Raw genomic sequence first — 14,184 nt, 5'->3', positions numbered from 1 at the left:
AATGAAAACAAACCAAGAAAACGAAAAAGGCGCGGTAATTGAGTGCGATTAAATTGGTATTTAATATAAAATATACAAAGGAAACTTAATGACAATTAGCAAGAAAGTTCATAAAATGTGGTTTTCAAGATTGAAAGTGTTTTATAATCGCATATCATTACCATAGGTCGATTTTTTAATGCCAGCGTTCTCGCCGCAGACGTGCACCTACTTTTTAAGAAAAATTTAAGCCTTTTACCAGACCAAAAAAACGACAAACTTTCTAATCACAAAGCACTTCATTTTATATCATAAATTTGTCCATTTTTCATCCAATTAAAAAACGTGCTAGAGCAAAGAGAAGGAACGGGCACTTTCGCTGCAATTATAACGAGTTGTCCCTTCCTTCCTGTTTTCAACGCTCTTTGCTACAAGTTAAGTTGTAAAAAAGTGTTGTAATTGCTTTAACAAGTATTGTTAATAGTTGTTATTGCCTGAACAAGTATCGTAAAGTGTTTGCTGTACAATGAAGATAATTGTACTGCAATTTGGTAATCTCAAGCTTTTATTTAACAATCCAATGATACGAGCCAGTTGGTGATTCCGTCAACTAAACAAGGACAATCGTAACAACCTAAAATTGCAACCCTAAAGCATGAAATCAGTTGGCAACGCAAACGCCATTCAACTGAATTGATAGTTGGTAACGCAGTTACGAGTTGTTCCAGTTTCTTCTTTCAGTCCGTTTTTTTCATTCGTGCAGAAAAGTCGAGGAAGGTTGGCAGTATTTGCCAAAAATAACAACACATCCAATATAAACAAATATTGAAAAACGAGTGAAAAATAAACATATTTAAAGTGAATTACATGAAATGCAGTTCAAAAATAAACAAAGTATATACTTTTCATACAGTAAAATAAATCTACAGCAAGAGTATAAAGCAAAAAGATTGCACAAAAAATACAAGACTCAAATACAAGTAAAGTCAAAAAGTGATGTGAAGCAACCGTAAAGAAAATTGCGATTAAAAATTGAGGAAAAGAAAATTCCCAGACGACTGCTACCAATTGGAGTGCATTGGATTTTGCAACAAAAGTAATTACATATTTAAATAATTAATATATCGTAGTTTACTCTGTTTTAAATACTATGTATTTGTTTTCCCATTCGCGTGTTTGCTTTATTCTACTCTGCCTCCTTTACCAATTTTTCTCGGGGGGAAAATTCTACGTCGGAATTTACGGCGGCGTCTGAGGCGCTGCAGCTTTGCTGCTGTAGCAGTTTCTTTTCCCTGGTGCTTTCCTTTGAATTTTCTTATATTTTCTTCGCTTCGATTGTATGTACAAATTTTCATCGACACGGATCGTTTGTCGTAGTGTTGTATTTCTGACTGCTTTAGAAAAGTTAACAGCGAGATGTGAAAGAAAACTGGCGGTAGCTTTGGTCCCGATGTGCTTGGTTGGATTCTGATTGGATTGGATTCTGAACGTATTCGGGGAACTGTGTGGTTGTAAGTAATCTATTTGCTCGTCTTCTACCAATGATTGGATCTGTGAAGACTTAAATTCTAGGCAAATATACATACTCGCACTTCTGCATAGCAATTTCGATTACAACCATTGATTATGAATCTTTCTCGGCAAACTGCAACCATACACACTTGGTAGCGCATCGGACTTCTTTCTGCTCGGTCTGGCCAGCTGGGCCATCGTACCAGCTGCATTTTTGGTATCCGCTTTGTTGCATGCGCTTTTTACAATGCTTTTTTCTATTCGCTCTTTCTCCACCTTTTCACATTTTGTTATAAATTTACACATACATACATACATAAATTGTGTATTATTAATTTACATAATATGTATATATTTTACAATATCCTCTGCTTTACAAATGCATTGAATTTATAGGAGTGGTGGGCGGACTTTAATATTCAGTCTTTTCGAAGCAGTTATTGCTGCCTTTGCAATTTTATATACATACGCTACATATTTCGCCTGGCAAAAGCAGAGTTGTAACTAGTATCACGACACTTCGTTCCGGTCCTAAGAGCTCGTGTTTATACTTTGCTTCCGTATATTATTCCAGTGTTTTGCTGAACTCCTTTTTATGTTTATATAAAAAAGTACACTCTTATTGGCTAATGAAAGCTTAAGAATAAAGAGCAAATGTGCCTTAATATCTTTTCTTCTGATCACTTTCTGTTGGACCGAAGCGGTGACTGCGCTTTTTAGTCTGCAGTTTTCCAGCTTCGGTTGGTAAAGCCAACCCTCTAGTGATCACCTTCACACCTTACTTTCGGAGGCCGCTGTAGCTGAGTGACTAGAGGAGCGTACTATTATTCTTTAGAACCTGGGTTGGATTTCCGGTCCGGGCAACTTATAAATTAAGGTAATTTTCACATTGAACTCACATTCGGCAGTTAATTTTAATTTTTGTTTTAATGAAAATCTAGTTAACTGCCGACTGAGAGTTAACTCGTCACTGTGAAAACTCTCTTAGAAAAATCTTTTCTAACAGCAGTCGCAATTCGGCAGGCAATGGCAAACCCCCGAGTGTATTTCTTCCATGAAAAAGCTTCTCATAAAAATCCATTTGCCGTTCAATGGCGGCATAAACTGAAAGGTGCCTTTATTTATGTAACAACATCAAGACGCACACCAGAACTTGGAGAAAAAGCTCGGCCATATACTTAGCAAAAGTGGAATCGCCAAAATATTATGCTCCAAAATTATCTATGGCCATCCCCATAATTTCAGATGTGTGGAAATCACGTAAGTTTGTGAAACTGCTAAAGCCGGAGCAACCAGCCACCCACGGGGAGTCTTATCGCCCAGTACGGAAGCCGTATCACCTGACCCAAGCGAAGAAAAGGGTGGACTTTCAATTACATATGTGGTCGGCAATCGTCAGTAAACTTTCAAGATACAACCTTTTACTATCTATATTTCAAAGCCTTTTCAGACAGCGGAGGGAGCTTTCTTTATGACATATGCTTATGATTGTTCGCTGTAGTCATCCGGTAATTTAATTGATTACCTCTTTGCCCCTTGGACGAAGGAGGTCAAGCTACAATAAGGTATTTATGGCATACAAAATCCGACGGTGAACAATCCGAACGTTTTTGGGGCTACCTTTAAAAGCTTGCTCTCATTCTTCGCACACAGCCGCGAAAATGCCACCAGTACTTGGACAAGCACAAAGCGACATTCTTGACAATATATTTTACAACTAAAAACAAATACAATTTTTTGTTTTTATAACGGTTATATACTTACTTCAGTTTCCACAAACCTACAAGGCAATTGGCCGGACGTTTCTCTACTTTTGGATCTCATCTCATTGCAATTAAATTGCAAGAAATTTCGAATATTAAATTTTCCTTAAGACACATAAGTTCTTTCTTTTTAAAGCTTTTGTCGCGTGTTCACTAGCCAAATTTTGATAGGATTTATTTTTTTTAACAAAAAACCATTTTTATATTTCATATCAAATCTAGTTAGAGTGTTTGATTTTAATTTTTTTCTAGCAACCGGTATTGATAATTACCTTACCTGTTCATTGAATAATAAATTGTCCAAACTACTCCACAAAAATATATTTTGAATGTCATTAGGTAAGTTAAGTGCTGCTGTGCCGGTTTGCAGCCAAAAAAGCAATCGAATTACTTTCGCTATTTCCACTGAAAAATAGCACTCAAGATTTTCTGCGTTCCTAATTTTTTGGACAAAATAATTCATTTGATAAAAAAGTGGTACACAAATATTAAACCATACAGAAATAAAAAATAGAGAAAAGAAAATAAAAACAAATACATACATGCATACAAAAGCATAATAAATATTATTTGGCGCTTGCTGACTGAATGGCTGTGGGCGCATTAATACCAGCCAGACGTGTCGAGAAAATGTGGGGCAACTTTGAATTTTCGTTGCATCCGAATTTGCTACGCTCATAAATCGCCTACATACTCACTCGTACATTGAACGCTGCTGCCGAGCAATGCGTATGCGTAAATACTATTTACAAACATACATTAATAATAAAATGAAATGAAATAAAATGAAATGTATTCCTTTTTTTTCTCACATCTAATGAAAACGTTTGCGAAACGATGCGATCCAGTCTTAGCTCTTAAATGCATAGGTCACCTGATATGCAAAAAGACGTAACAAACATCAACGTTGAAATGCAAAAAGTCATAACTAATAAAAAATTCAAAATTCACTTTTTGAATTATATGATGGATTTCATCAAATTAAAACTCCCCACATCATTTTATGAAAAAAATCAAATATTTGCCACGACTTTTTGCATTTCATTTACAATGTTGTTACATCTTTTTGCCTTCCAGGTGACGATATGTACCTATGCGTTTAAGAGCTAAGATTGAGTCGCATCGTTTTCATAAGATGTGAAAAAAATCTTATATGTAAATTTCAAATTTTTATTACATTTTACTTAATTATTCAAAAGAAATTTATTAAAATCTCAAAGATCTTTTTTAGTACAACGGTAACTTAAAATTAAAATAAGCGTACGAGTTGAAAATAAAAAGTACGTTCATGTCAAACAGAGCCTGAGAGATAGCTTTAGGCAAAACTAACAAATCTATATACATACATAAATCCAAAATAGGAAAAGAAAAATCCTTACTTTAATATAATAAATCCGAAAGTGAGTTTGTTTATTGGTTACGCTTTCACGTTTTAACTACTTAACCAATCATGATGAATTATGAAGATTAGCCCAACTTAAAATATATGATAGATTTAATCTCGATTTCAGAAGGGGCGGGGGCACCTCTCATAGAAACGGAACTACATATCGCAGCAAAATATTTGCGATAGAGGACTGGAACTTGGAGGGCTGCCACTTGTTTAAAAAATAAATTTCAACTTGAATTAAGGGAATTATTTATTTGAAAATTACATTAAAAAATTGATGTTAAGAGGCCTAAAAAAGTTGTGGTTTGAAAATGTTTTGAAAAGGGTTGCCACCCGTTTAAAAAGTCAAATTTAAATTAATTATTTGCAAGCTATCTGAAAAATTAAAATATAGGTGTCAAACGAAATACTGCTATGAAGTCTTCAGATTGAATATTCGGAATATTATTGAGGTATTTTACCAAGGTTGGCACACGATTAAAAATTAAATTCAATTAATTTAAATGAATTACTGCAATATGGGTGTCAATCGAAATATTTTTGAAAAGGGTTTTAGTTGTAAACTACATGAAGAACGGTAGCAACCCGTTAAAAAAAAATTCTAATTGAATTGAAGGAATTAGATAATTGGAGTATGTGTCATAATATGGGTGTCATAACAAAGGGGTTTAATACGGTTTTAGTTGGAAAATAATATGGAGAGGGTTACCACCTGTTTTAAAAGTCGAATTTAAATTAGCTATACTCAAATTAAAGTGTCAGACGTAAGAGTGTTTAGAAATGTTCAGCTTAAACATGTAGAATGAGGTATTTGAAGAGGGTTACCACCTATTTTAAAACTATATTCAAATACAAATATATTATAAGTTAAATGAGTTCTTACAATATCGGTATTAATCGAATGTCTTAAAAAGGCTTTATTGCTAAGCTACATACATACATACATATGCATAGCAGGGTTTCCAAAGATTTGAAAATTCAAATTCAACTTAAATTATTGTGGCATTCGGTAATTTGAATGCATATGTATGTATGACAATATGAGTGTGAGACGAAAGGGGCTTAAAAAGGTTGCCAACTGTCCAGAAGGTTTAATTCAAGCTATCCAATAATTTCAATGACAATGGGGGTACCAACTACAACTCTAAACTACATCTAAGGGGGTTGGCCCTTTTTCAATCTATATATATTTGAATTCAGGGTATATAATAATAGAAAAAGTATCACAATAGAGAGGTTTAAGAAAGTTTTAGTTTCAAAGTATTTATTTTTAAGATGATTAAAAAGCTATAGATCTCCTGTTTTCGGCATAGTTTAAGTTTGTTGCGTTTTATTGAAAAAAATTACACCTAATAAGGCACGCAGAAATTTCATACACTCAACGAAGCGGGTGATGGTGATCTAGTTTAACATTGAGTGGAAAACAACACACTACAGAGGGTGCTATTCATATGACCGATATTGTATGTCTACACTTAGAAAAAAGTCAGCCAAATATATCCCTCTCAACACATGATTTGGTAGCTATAAACAAATAATGTAACTATAACCAAATCATGTGTTGAGAAAAAACATATTTAGTTGACGTAACTAGTGACTTTTCTCAGTGTATGTAAAGTACATAACCTTGAAATGAGATTATGAACACTGCTTTCAATGATATCCGCATTTACCTGCTCCAATTCTTAAACTCAGTGGGATTTATATTTTCATTATTTTATTTATAATTATGTAAGAATGTTCCTTGATCTCAATTCGAATATTTACTTGTTTTCATCTTCGTCGTCTTGCCAAACAAAAGATTAATTCTTGCCGCGTGTAAAATAGTACGTACACATTTACTTGCCCTTGCTCCATTTCTTTCTTTCTTTCTAAAGAATACATATGTATGTACCAATTTACATACTACATAAAAGCAAACTTATGCCCATACCTATTTGCAAACGATTTATTTCCGAGTGATCAGTGATCTTACTATAGCTCTCTGCTTCGCTTTCCTACGCATATTCATTCACTTCAAGTGCATGTTAGTCAATTTTAGCTACAAAAGCAAGATTCTAAAAGCTCTTTATATGCAAGTTCGTAGTAATAAAAGGCAATAAAAAAGTATATATGAATATACTATAAGTATTATCTATCTGCTGCGTTTGGCTTATCACATGTGCATGGCATGAATCTGCATTTGCATATATATGTACTACATAGTATGTATATGTATGTATGCATGTATGTTGGCGACAGTGCAATGTACCTGCATACAAACATACTGAGCCCTAAGTGCACATATTTACACGTTTCATTATCATTTGTCCAATATGTATTTATGCACACATGGATGTATGCAGATATACATACATACGTATGCATTTAAAAGACGAACAACACATAAAGCGTCGCCACAAATAGATTCTGTCGACGAATCGGCGGAAGTGCCAGCAGCTAAAAATACTTTTTTTTATTGATTATATATTTTGCACGTTTGCAATAAATGCAGTACGTATACAAAAGTACATACATACATACATACATGCATCTAAATCCTCTTTCTTATGTCAGTTTTTTATGCTATTTTATACTATTTTATTTAACTTTGTATACCAGTTTTCTTGTTCATTTGTTGTCTGAACCAGTGCTTCCTGAACGGATGAGTTTCAAAAAAATGAAAACTTAAAAGCTATTTTTGCATATTTTTTCTGATTAGCAAATTGCATTCGCTCTCGTATTTCGCTCCGAGCTCCGCTCCAGCTCCCAATATTTAATTTTTGTTTTTTATTACTTAAGCGAAATTTTTTAAAATCGTCTTTTGGATGCTTTTGGACCTTCTTGATCGATATAAAAATGTATGTATGTATGTACTTTTATGGATTTACAAACATTCTTTTGTATGTACGGCAGAGTGTGCCAATTAAAACGTACCTACAGTCACTCACATAAGTATTCGTAATTTAGTTTTTTCACAATATTTAAAATGTTTTCCATCATAAATCGATTTCGTTCGTTTTCATTTAAAATATAGCTCAGTCTATAATAAAAACCATATAAATCATGCTTGCAAACTTTGTACAGAATTCATAAAAATTAATCAAACATAAAAAAGTTTTCATCAAAATTTCAAACTTTCTATTCAGAATTTTTAGAAAAATTTACGGTATGCAGTTTTGGAGCACGCTCAATTTTAGTATAGATAATAATGTGCAAGCTTCAAGTAGCTAAAAATTACCGCTGATTTTTTAGAATTTTTTTTTCATCAACGGTGTTGCTCATTTTCTTCCATATAAAAATAGATTTTATTCATGCCTTATATGGAAACAAATGCGCAACACCCTCGACAAAAAAAAAATTCTAAAAAATCAGCGGCTACTTGACTGACCGCTGTGGTGTAGTGGTAAGCAGTGCGCGCTTTCACTCATCAGCACCTGGGTTCAAGCCCTGGTCAAAGCAACATCGCAAAAAATATGGAAAAAGGTTTTTTCAAAGTTTATGTTTTACTAATAATATTTTGTTTTTATATATTATGCGTTTTTTATAAGCGTGAAACACAAAAAAACAACTATAACCCGTGTTTGGTTTCAAACTCGGACAAAATAGACCACTTAATAAGATTCTTCTTATTAACTGATTAACGATTAATGATTAAAATTAATTAATCGTAATTACAACCGACGATTAACGACTAAAAACATTTGATCATTAAACGTACGGATGATTACGATTAATATTTAATCGTTGATCTTGATTAACATTTTAATCGCTAATCAGATTAACATTTTTCCAACACTGGTTTTCTGTGACCGACCACGAAATTTGCATATGAGACCGAAAAAAAAAGAAACAGAAAAGAAACATTCGGTATACATATACATATATGACAGTTTAATGTACAGATTTGTCTTGTTTTGCCAAGTAAAGTAAATATAATGGAAATTTATTTACTGAACTTTTTTTTTTAAAGAGCTAAGAAGAAAGTGACTTCTTTCAGTTCTTTGCTCTGCTCCGAAGCCCTGCTATATACTCTTCCGGAAAAATCAAAAAACGTATTCTACTAATAGTAGTGGACATTTCCAACTGCTATATCTAAACAAAAGCGTTGGGCAGAGATGCCTGCTGTTATTTGCTAACTTTCAGAGGCAAATTGTTAACATGATAATACAAATTTTTGTTTTGTATCTCAGTAATTATGAAAAAGCGCCTTTGAAGTGCGAGACTTAAGCTTATTTAAACCAAAAACCAAAAGTCTTGTTAATGTAAACAAAAGTGTGGTTAATATTACCAAATCATTGTTGAAAATATTAACCAATGCATTGTTAATATTAACCAAAAAGCATGTTTATTTCTTTTCTAGTTTGAATTTGGTAATATTACCAAGCTTTGGTTGATTTTTTTCTCAGTGTGTATATATAATACGCGAAGGGATTTTTTGTCCAGGTCTGTACCGTTCGCTCGATTTTCAAAAATGTCAAATTAAAGCGCTCGGTCTGTAGATACGCAAACCGGTTTTAGTTTTTCGAAAAGAGCTGCCACCTGTTGAAAAATTAAATTTAAATTAATTAATAATCAAGTCCAACAAATCCGCATCGTTGCTTCCTACTTAGAAGTTATACGAAAAATATGCAATGTCAAACGAAGGAGTGCTAAGAAATTTTTAGTTTGAACGCTATTTTTGAGGCGTTGGAAGAGGGTTGCCACCTGTTGAAAAAGTTAAATCCAAATTATTTTATAAGTTAAATCAATTATTAAAATATGGGTATCAATCGAAGAGGGTTTGAAAATTTTTTATTTCCGACCTGTATTTAGCGGGGTTGCCACATGTTTGAAAATTAAAATTCCACTTAATTCATCAGCTAATTAAAATATGTATCACCGGCGAAGGAGAGTTAACAATGATTAAGCTTGAAAATACTTTTGAAGAAGAGGGCTGCCACCTGTTTCAATTAACGAATTGAAAAAGTATATGACGAAAAAAATGTTAAGAAAGCTTTAGCATTTCGAATGTTTGAAGAGAGTTGCCACGTGTTTCAAAAGTTACATTCAAATTATTCAGTAAGTTGGATGAATTATTAAAAGATGTGTATAAATCGAAATGGTTTTGAACGGGATTTATTCCTGAAAACACATGCATACATACAGATCAAGTTAAATATGTAAAAGCTTGTAAAATTTCAATTCACAATTTCAAGCTATTTATTCAGAATTCTTTGCTATGCTGTTTTATAGCCCATTTAATTTTAGTACAATAAAGTGCAAGTTTCAAGTGGCTACAAAATACCTTTAAGTTTTAATATTTATTTTTTTTGTTTTTGCTAACGGTGTCATGCATTCTCTTCCATATAATAAAATCTTCGAACAGACTTTATATGTACTCAGTAACACGTTTTTTAACATTTTAGAAAAAGATTAGATTAAGATCACGAAAATTCACCAAACACCAAATAAATATTATTTTGCGTGAAGAAGTAAGGCCTCGCTCCGAGAGCGGATCATAAGCGAATGATATAAAAATTTAAAATTACGAAGGGTTAAAATAAAAGTACATTTAAAATAGGTACTTTTGGATATTTAAATTTTTTGTTCAAATTGCTATTAGATGATCCATGAAGTTTCATTTTACCAATTTTCAGCTTTGGCTCAAACTAATAGTTTATGAGTTAGCTACATATTGCATTTTTTCGTTGATTTGGAACCACTGTGCGCCGCATCGTCAGCGCCAGCAACATTGCACCAACCTGACTTTGGCAATCATCTTTCGCCATTTTCTTTCTTCTCTATTTCTGTCTTGTGTTTACTCGATTAGAAATGCCGTAAATTCACGGGGGCAAATCGGCCTCTATTTAGAGTAACGATGCCGGCATACATATATACATACATATATATTCATTGCTGCTTTTTCTACATAGGACTGCATCAGAAGCTAAGATAATGCAATTGTTGCTTTGTCTCAAGATTTATTTTTTGCACTCTCTACTTTACTCTCTTTCTTGCTCAGTGACCTTTAATTAAATCGATTTGGTCTTCTACAGCTACTGCTGCTGCAATTTCAAATTTATTTCGCCGATTCTGATTTTAGCTGCCACTTGAAAAACTGCTTCCTGTTCCTAAATCTTCATCGCCGCCGCTGTTGCGGTCGGTGTTGCTTCGTTTGCATATCTCAAACAAGTTTTCGATACTTTTTACTTTAACTTTTTCATGCCGAATTCTTTCATTATCTTAATTTAACGCAATTCCATTTACTTTGTTAAAATCTTTTTAATTTTTTTCTTTGGTATTTCATAATAGAGATTTATGAGCTTTAAATGGCTGACAATGCGCATCGCGTTCACTTTCGTAGGCAGCTGGCGTAGGTATGTAAGTAATTTAGTCGCAAACTTTTTTGTTATTGTTTTTTCGTTTTCAATTTGTTTTATTAAGTGATTTGTTTTTTTTTTTCTTGAAAGTTTTTAAATTAACATACGCATGTGTGTACGTAAGTGCTCCAAAGAAATGCTGAGGAAATAAATTAAAATAATTATATTTTATTTGCCAGTGTTGTAATTTTGCGGCTCACGAACGCCAACTCGCCGCACAAGTGTGTGTGCATTTGTGTGCTAACAGGAACCGGCCAGTGCAGTGTGTGTGGAACGCATACTTTGTATGTACTATATAATCGGACACTAGCTAAGAAGCGAATCAGCCATCAGCAGTGGCAATCTGCGGTTGCTGCCACCAATGGTGTTGCTCATTTAGCTGCCACTGCCGTCGTTGCTGCTTTGGCTGCTTCCGTGTTTCCAGTTTCGCTTTCGTTTGCATGCCTATTTTTCTTAAACAAAAAAAAATTTCAATTTACAAATTGGCCAAGCACATGCGGCCAGTAAGCCGCTGAACTTTATGGCATTGGTGTTGTGATGCAAAGGCGTAGTGATTGATTTATTTAATGGCTGTTTGGTATAAAAACTTTACCAGAAGCATCAAATAAAAGTTAAATAGTGAAATATTTGGCCCACCAATCAGTTCCTGCTGGCAAGCCATCTCCCTAGGCCCGCTAGGAACAACTTTTAGAGCTTAAAACCCAAGTACAGCAATATGGACGTTCATCATTTGACCAAACCGACCATAGACAGATATTTCTCAAGATTCAACACACTGGCGGTTGACGTCCGTCCACATTGCATTTTTGTTATGGATCACACTTTTCCACAATCTCTGCAGGAGCTGATAATCACCCATCTGCCGGAGCAGTTAATCGTCCGACTGGGCTATCTTTTAGGCAAAATATGGTCGAACAAAAGCATGTCTGCCCATTGGAATGTAATTGCGTTTTGCCCAATCCATAAGAAAGTCTCTGCAATATGTCTCAGTTTAGATATTGCCAAGACCAGGGATCGAACTGTGGTCCTACCACTAACCACCCAGCTACAGCGGCCTCCTGTTTATCGATTTTATGCTGCCATGTCTGAATTTGGTATAACTGTGAAGCTAATATGTCTGTGTGAAATAACGTTGAGCAACCATCGGCTATGTCCGAATTGGAGGGGATCTCTAGTCGTTTGATACCGAAAGTGCGAATTCGTTTGTTGAACGCAAGAGCGTACAATTGCTGGTCTGTGACCTCAACAACTACGCCTTCTGCTCTGCCTTATCGAAAGTAGGTAGAGAAGCAAAACGTGTAGGTCTGGCCAACTAAGCATAAGTAGCATCAATATCATTGCTTGGCTTGAAATCTAACAAAGAATCGGCCTTGCCAACAATTGCTTACACTGAGTAGGTAATTGAGCAGTAAAGACTTCGCTCGTTGTACAAAAACTGGTGTATGAATAGCCGATGACATCCTCTGATGAGGTGACGCCTGAAGTTTTTGAAAGAAATACACTACAAAAGATTTTTGGCCCTTTACCTACTATTTGCGCGACACTGGCATAGTTCGCTGAATTAAAATATAGCGGATTCTATGGCTAGGCCGAGTTTACGGCATACAACCCAGACTGCTCCTTTTCACCAGCATGGGGCAAGGTAATTCTGTCTTTCAGGCTGAGGTTCACCGCATTGAACTTCTACACATAAACACACACTCGGACAGCAGAGCGACGCTCCTCGCTTTAAAGAGGACAATGTCACCTCAAAGCTGGTGTGACACCGTCTTCAAATTTTAATACTGAGCGCCTCCAGAAGAACTCCTTCACCTCAATAGGCATGAACTAAGAATTGTTACCGGCTTTCTTACTGGCCACTATAGGGCAATGAAATAATAGTCAAACTAAGAGTTGTTAATTCTGACCAGTGTAGATTGTGTAGCGAAGAACAGGAAACATCAGAGAAAATTATGCGCCACTGTGAAGCCCTCACCACCGTACCTAGAAGAAAACGACCTAAATGGCATTCAGCCAAAGGACATCGCGAGGTTTCTTAGCAGTACGTGGATCAAAGATGACCTGTAGCTGAATAGAGGTTTGTTACAATAGATCGTTTCGAACGCGGTAACTAGGTGGGACAGGTCCTCCAAATCTAATCTAATCTAATGGCTGGACCATATCGTATCTGATTGCATTCGAAGCAACTATGTGGAGAAGGACCTGACTTCACTTGGCATTTTCAAATGGCGTCAGTTGGCATAGAAGAGAAACGACCGGCGTGCTTTGTTAAAGTTGGCATAAATCACTAAGTGGTAGGGCTGGGATTACCCGCGTATTCAGATATCCGCATATCCGGCCGGATATTCTTGTAGACTGATAAAACCAGGTTATTATCCGATATATTTTGTTATCCGGATTTCCGGTTCAAATCCGCTTAATATCCGTTATTTTTTTATACGCATATCCGGTTAATATCTGTTATTTGTTGTTATCTGGATGTCCAGTTCATATACGGGTAATATCCGTTCATCCGGTTAATATACTTAAATCCACATATTCCGATTTTTAGTCAGATATTCGAATATCCGCATTATCCGGTTACTAAAAAAATTCTCATGGAACTCCCAGTCCTAATAAATGGTTAAAGCGCAAATCAAGGAGAATATAAAGAATTGAAGGTATGAGTGCCGATGCTGTTATGTAGTGCGCAAGAGAGTGAAATTTTTCAAAAGTGGTTTAAAATTACCATGATGCAATAATACAAGGTGTTATCAGTTGGCAACTTCTCGCTCTAATTCCGCCACATTGACTGCCTTACGTGAAACAGTGTTACTTCTTTAACTATTCTTTGCCCATTAATATAGTTGAATGTTTTTTTTTCTCAGTATACACACTTTGTTTTCTTAAAAAGATATTTTATCTTATTTTATTTCATTTCATAACGAATATACTATAAAAAAGCAAANAAGAAAATGTGAAATTTTTACTTTTTCCCCCATATGGGGATTCATTTCTCATTCTACTGAGCTAAGGCAGTGTCAAATCGAGCTGTCACTACGGATACCACCTTGTATTATTGCATCATGCTATACAACCAACATGGCAACACATGCATACATATGTACATATGTTTTTGGATATTTTTTCACAAATAAAATAAATAAAACCTATGATTTTACATGTTTTTGTGTGTCTTTTGTTTCGAAATTTGTGCAGA

This window comes from Rhagoletis zephyria, unplaced genomic scaffold, assembly GCF_001687245.7.
Source record: "Rhagoletis zephyria isolate East Lansing unplaced genomic scaffold, Rhagoletis_zephyria_1.1 Rzeph_scaffold_03691, whole genome shotgun sequence".
Lineage (NCBI taxonomy): Eukaryota > Metazoa > Arthropoda > Insecta > Diptera > Tephritidae > Rhagoletis > Rhagoletis zephyria.
The sequence above is the reverse complement of the archived record's forward strand: the minus strand, read 5'-3'. Positions refer to the sequence as shown.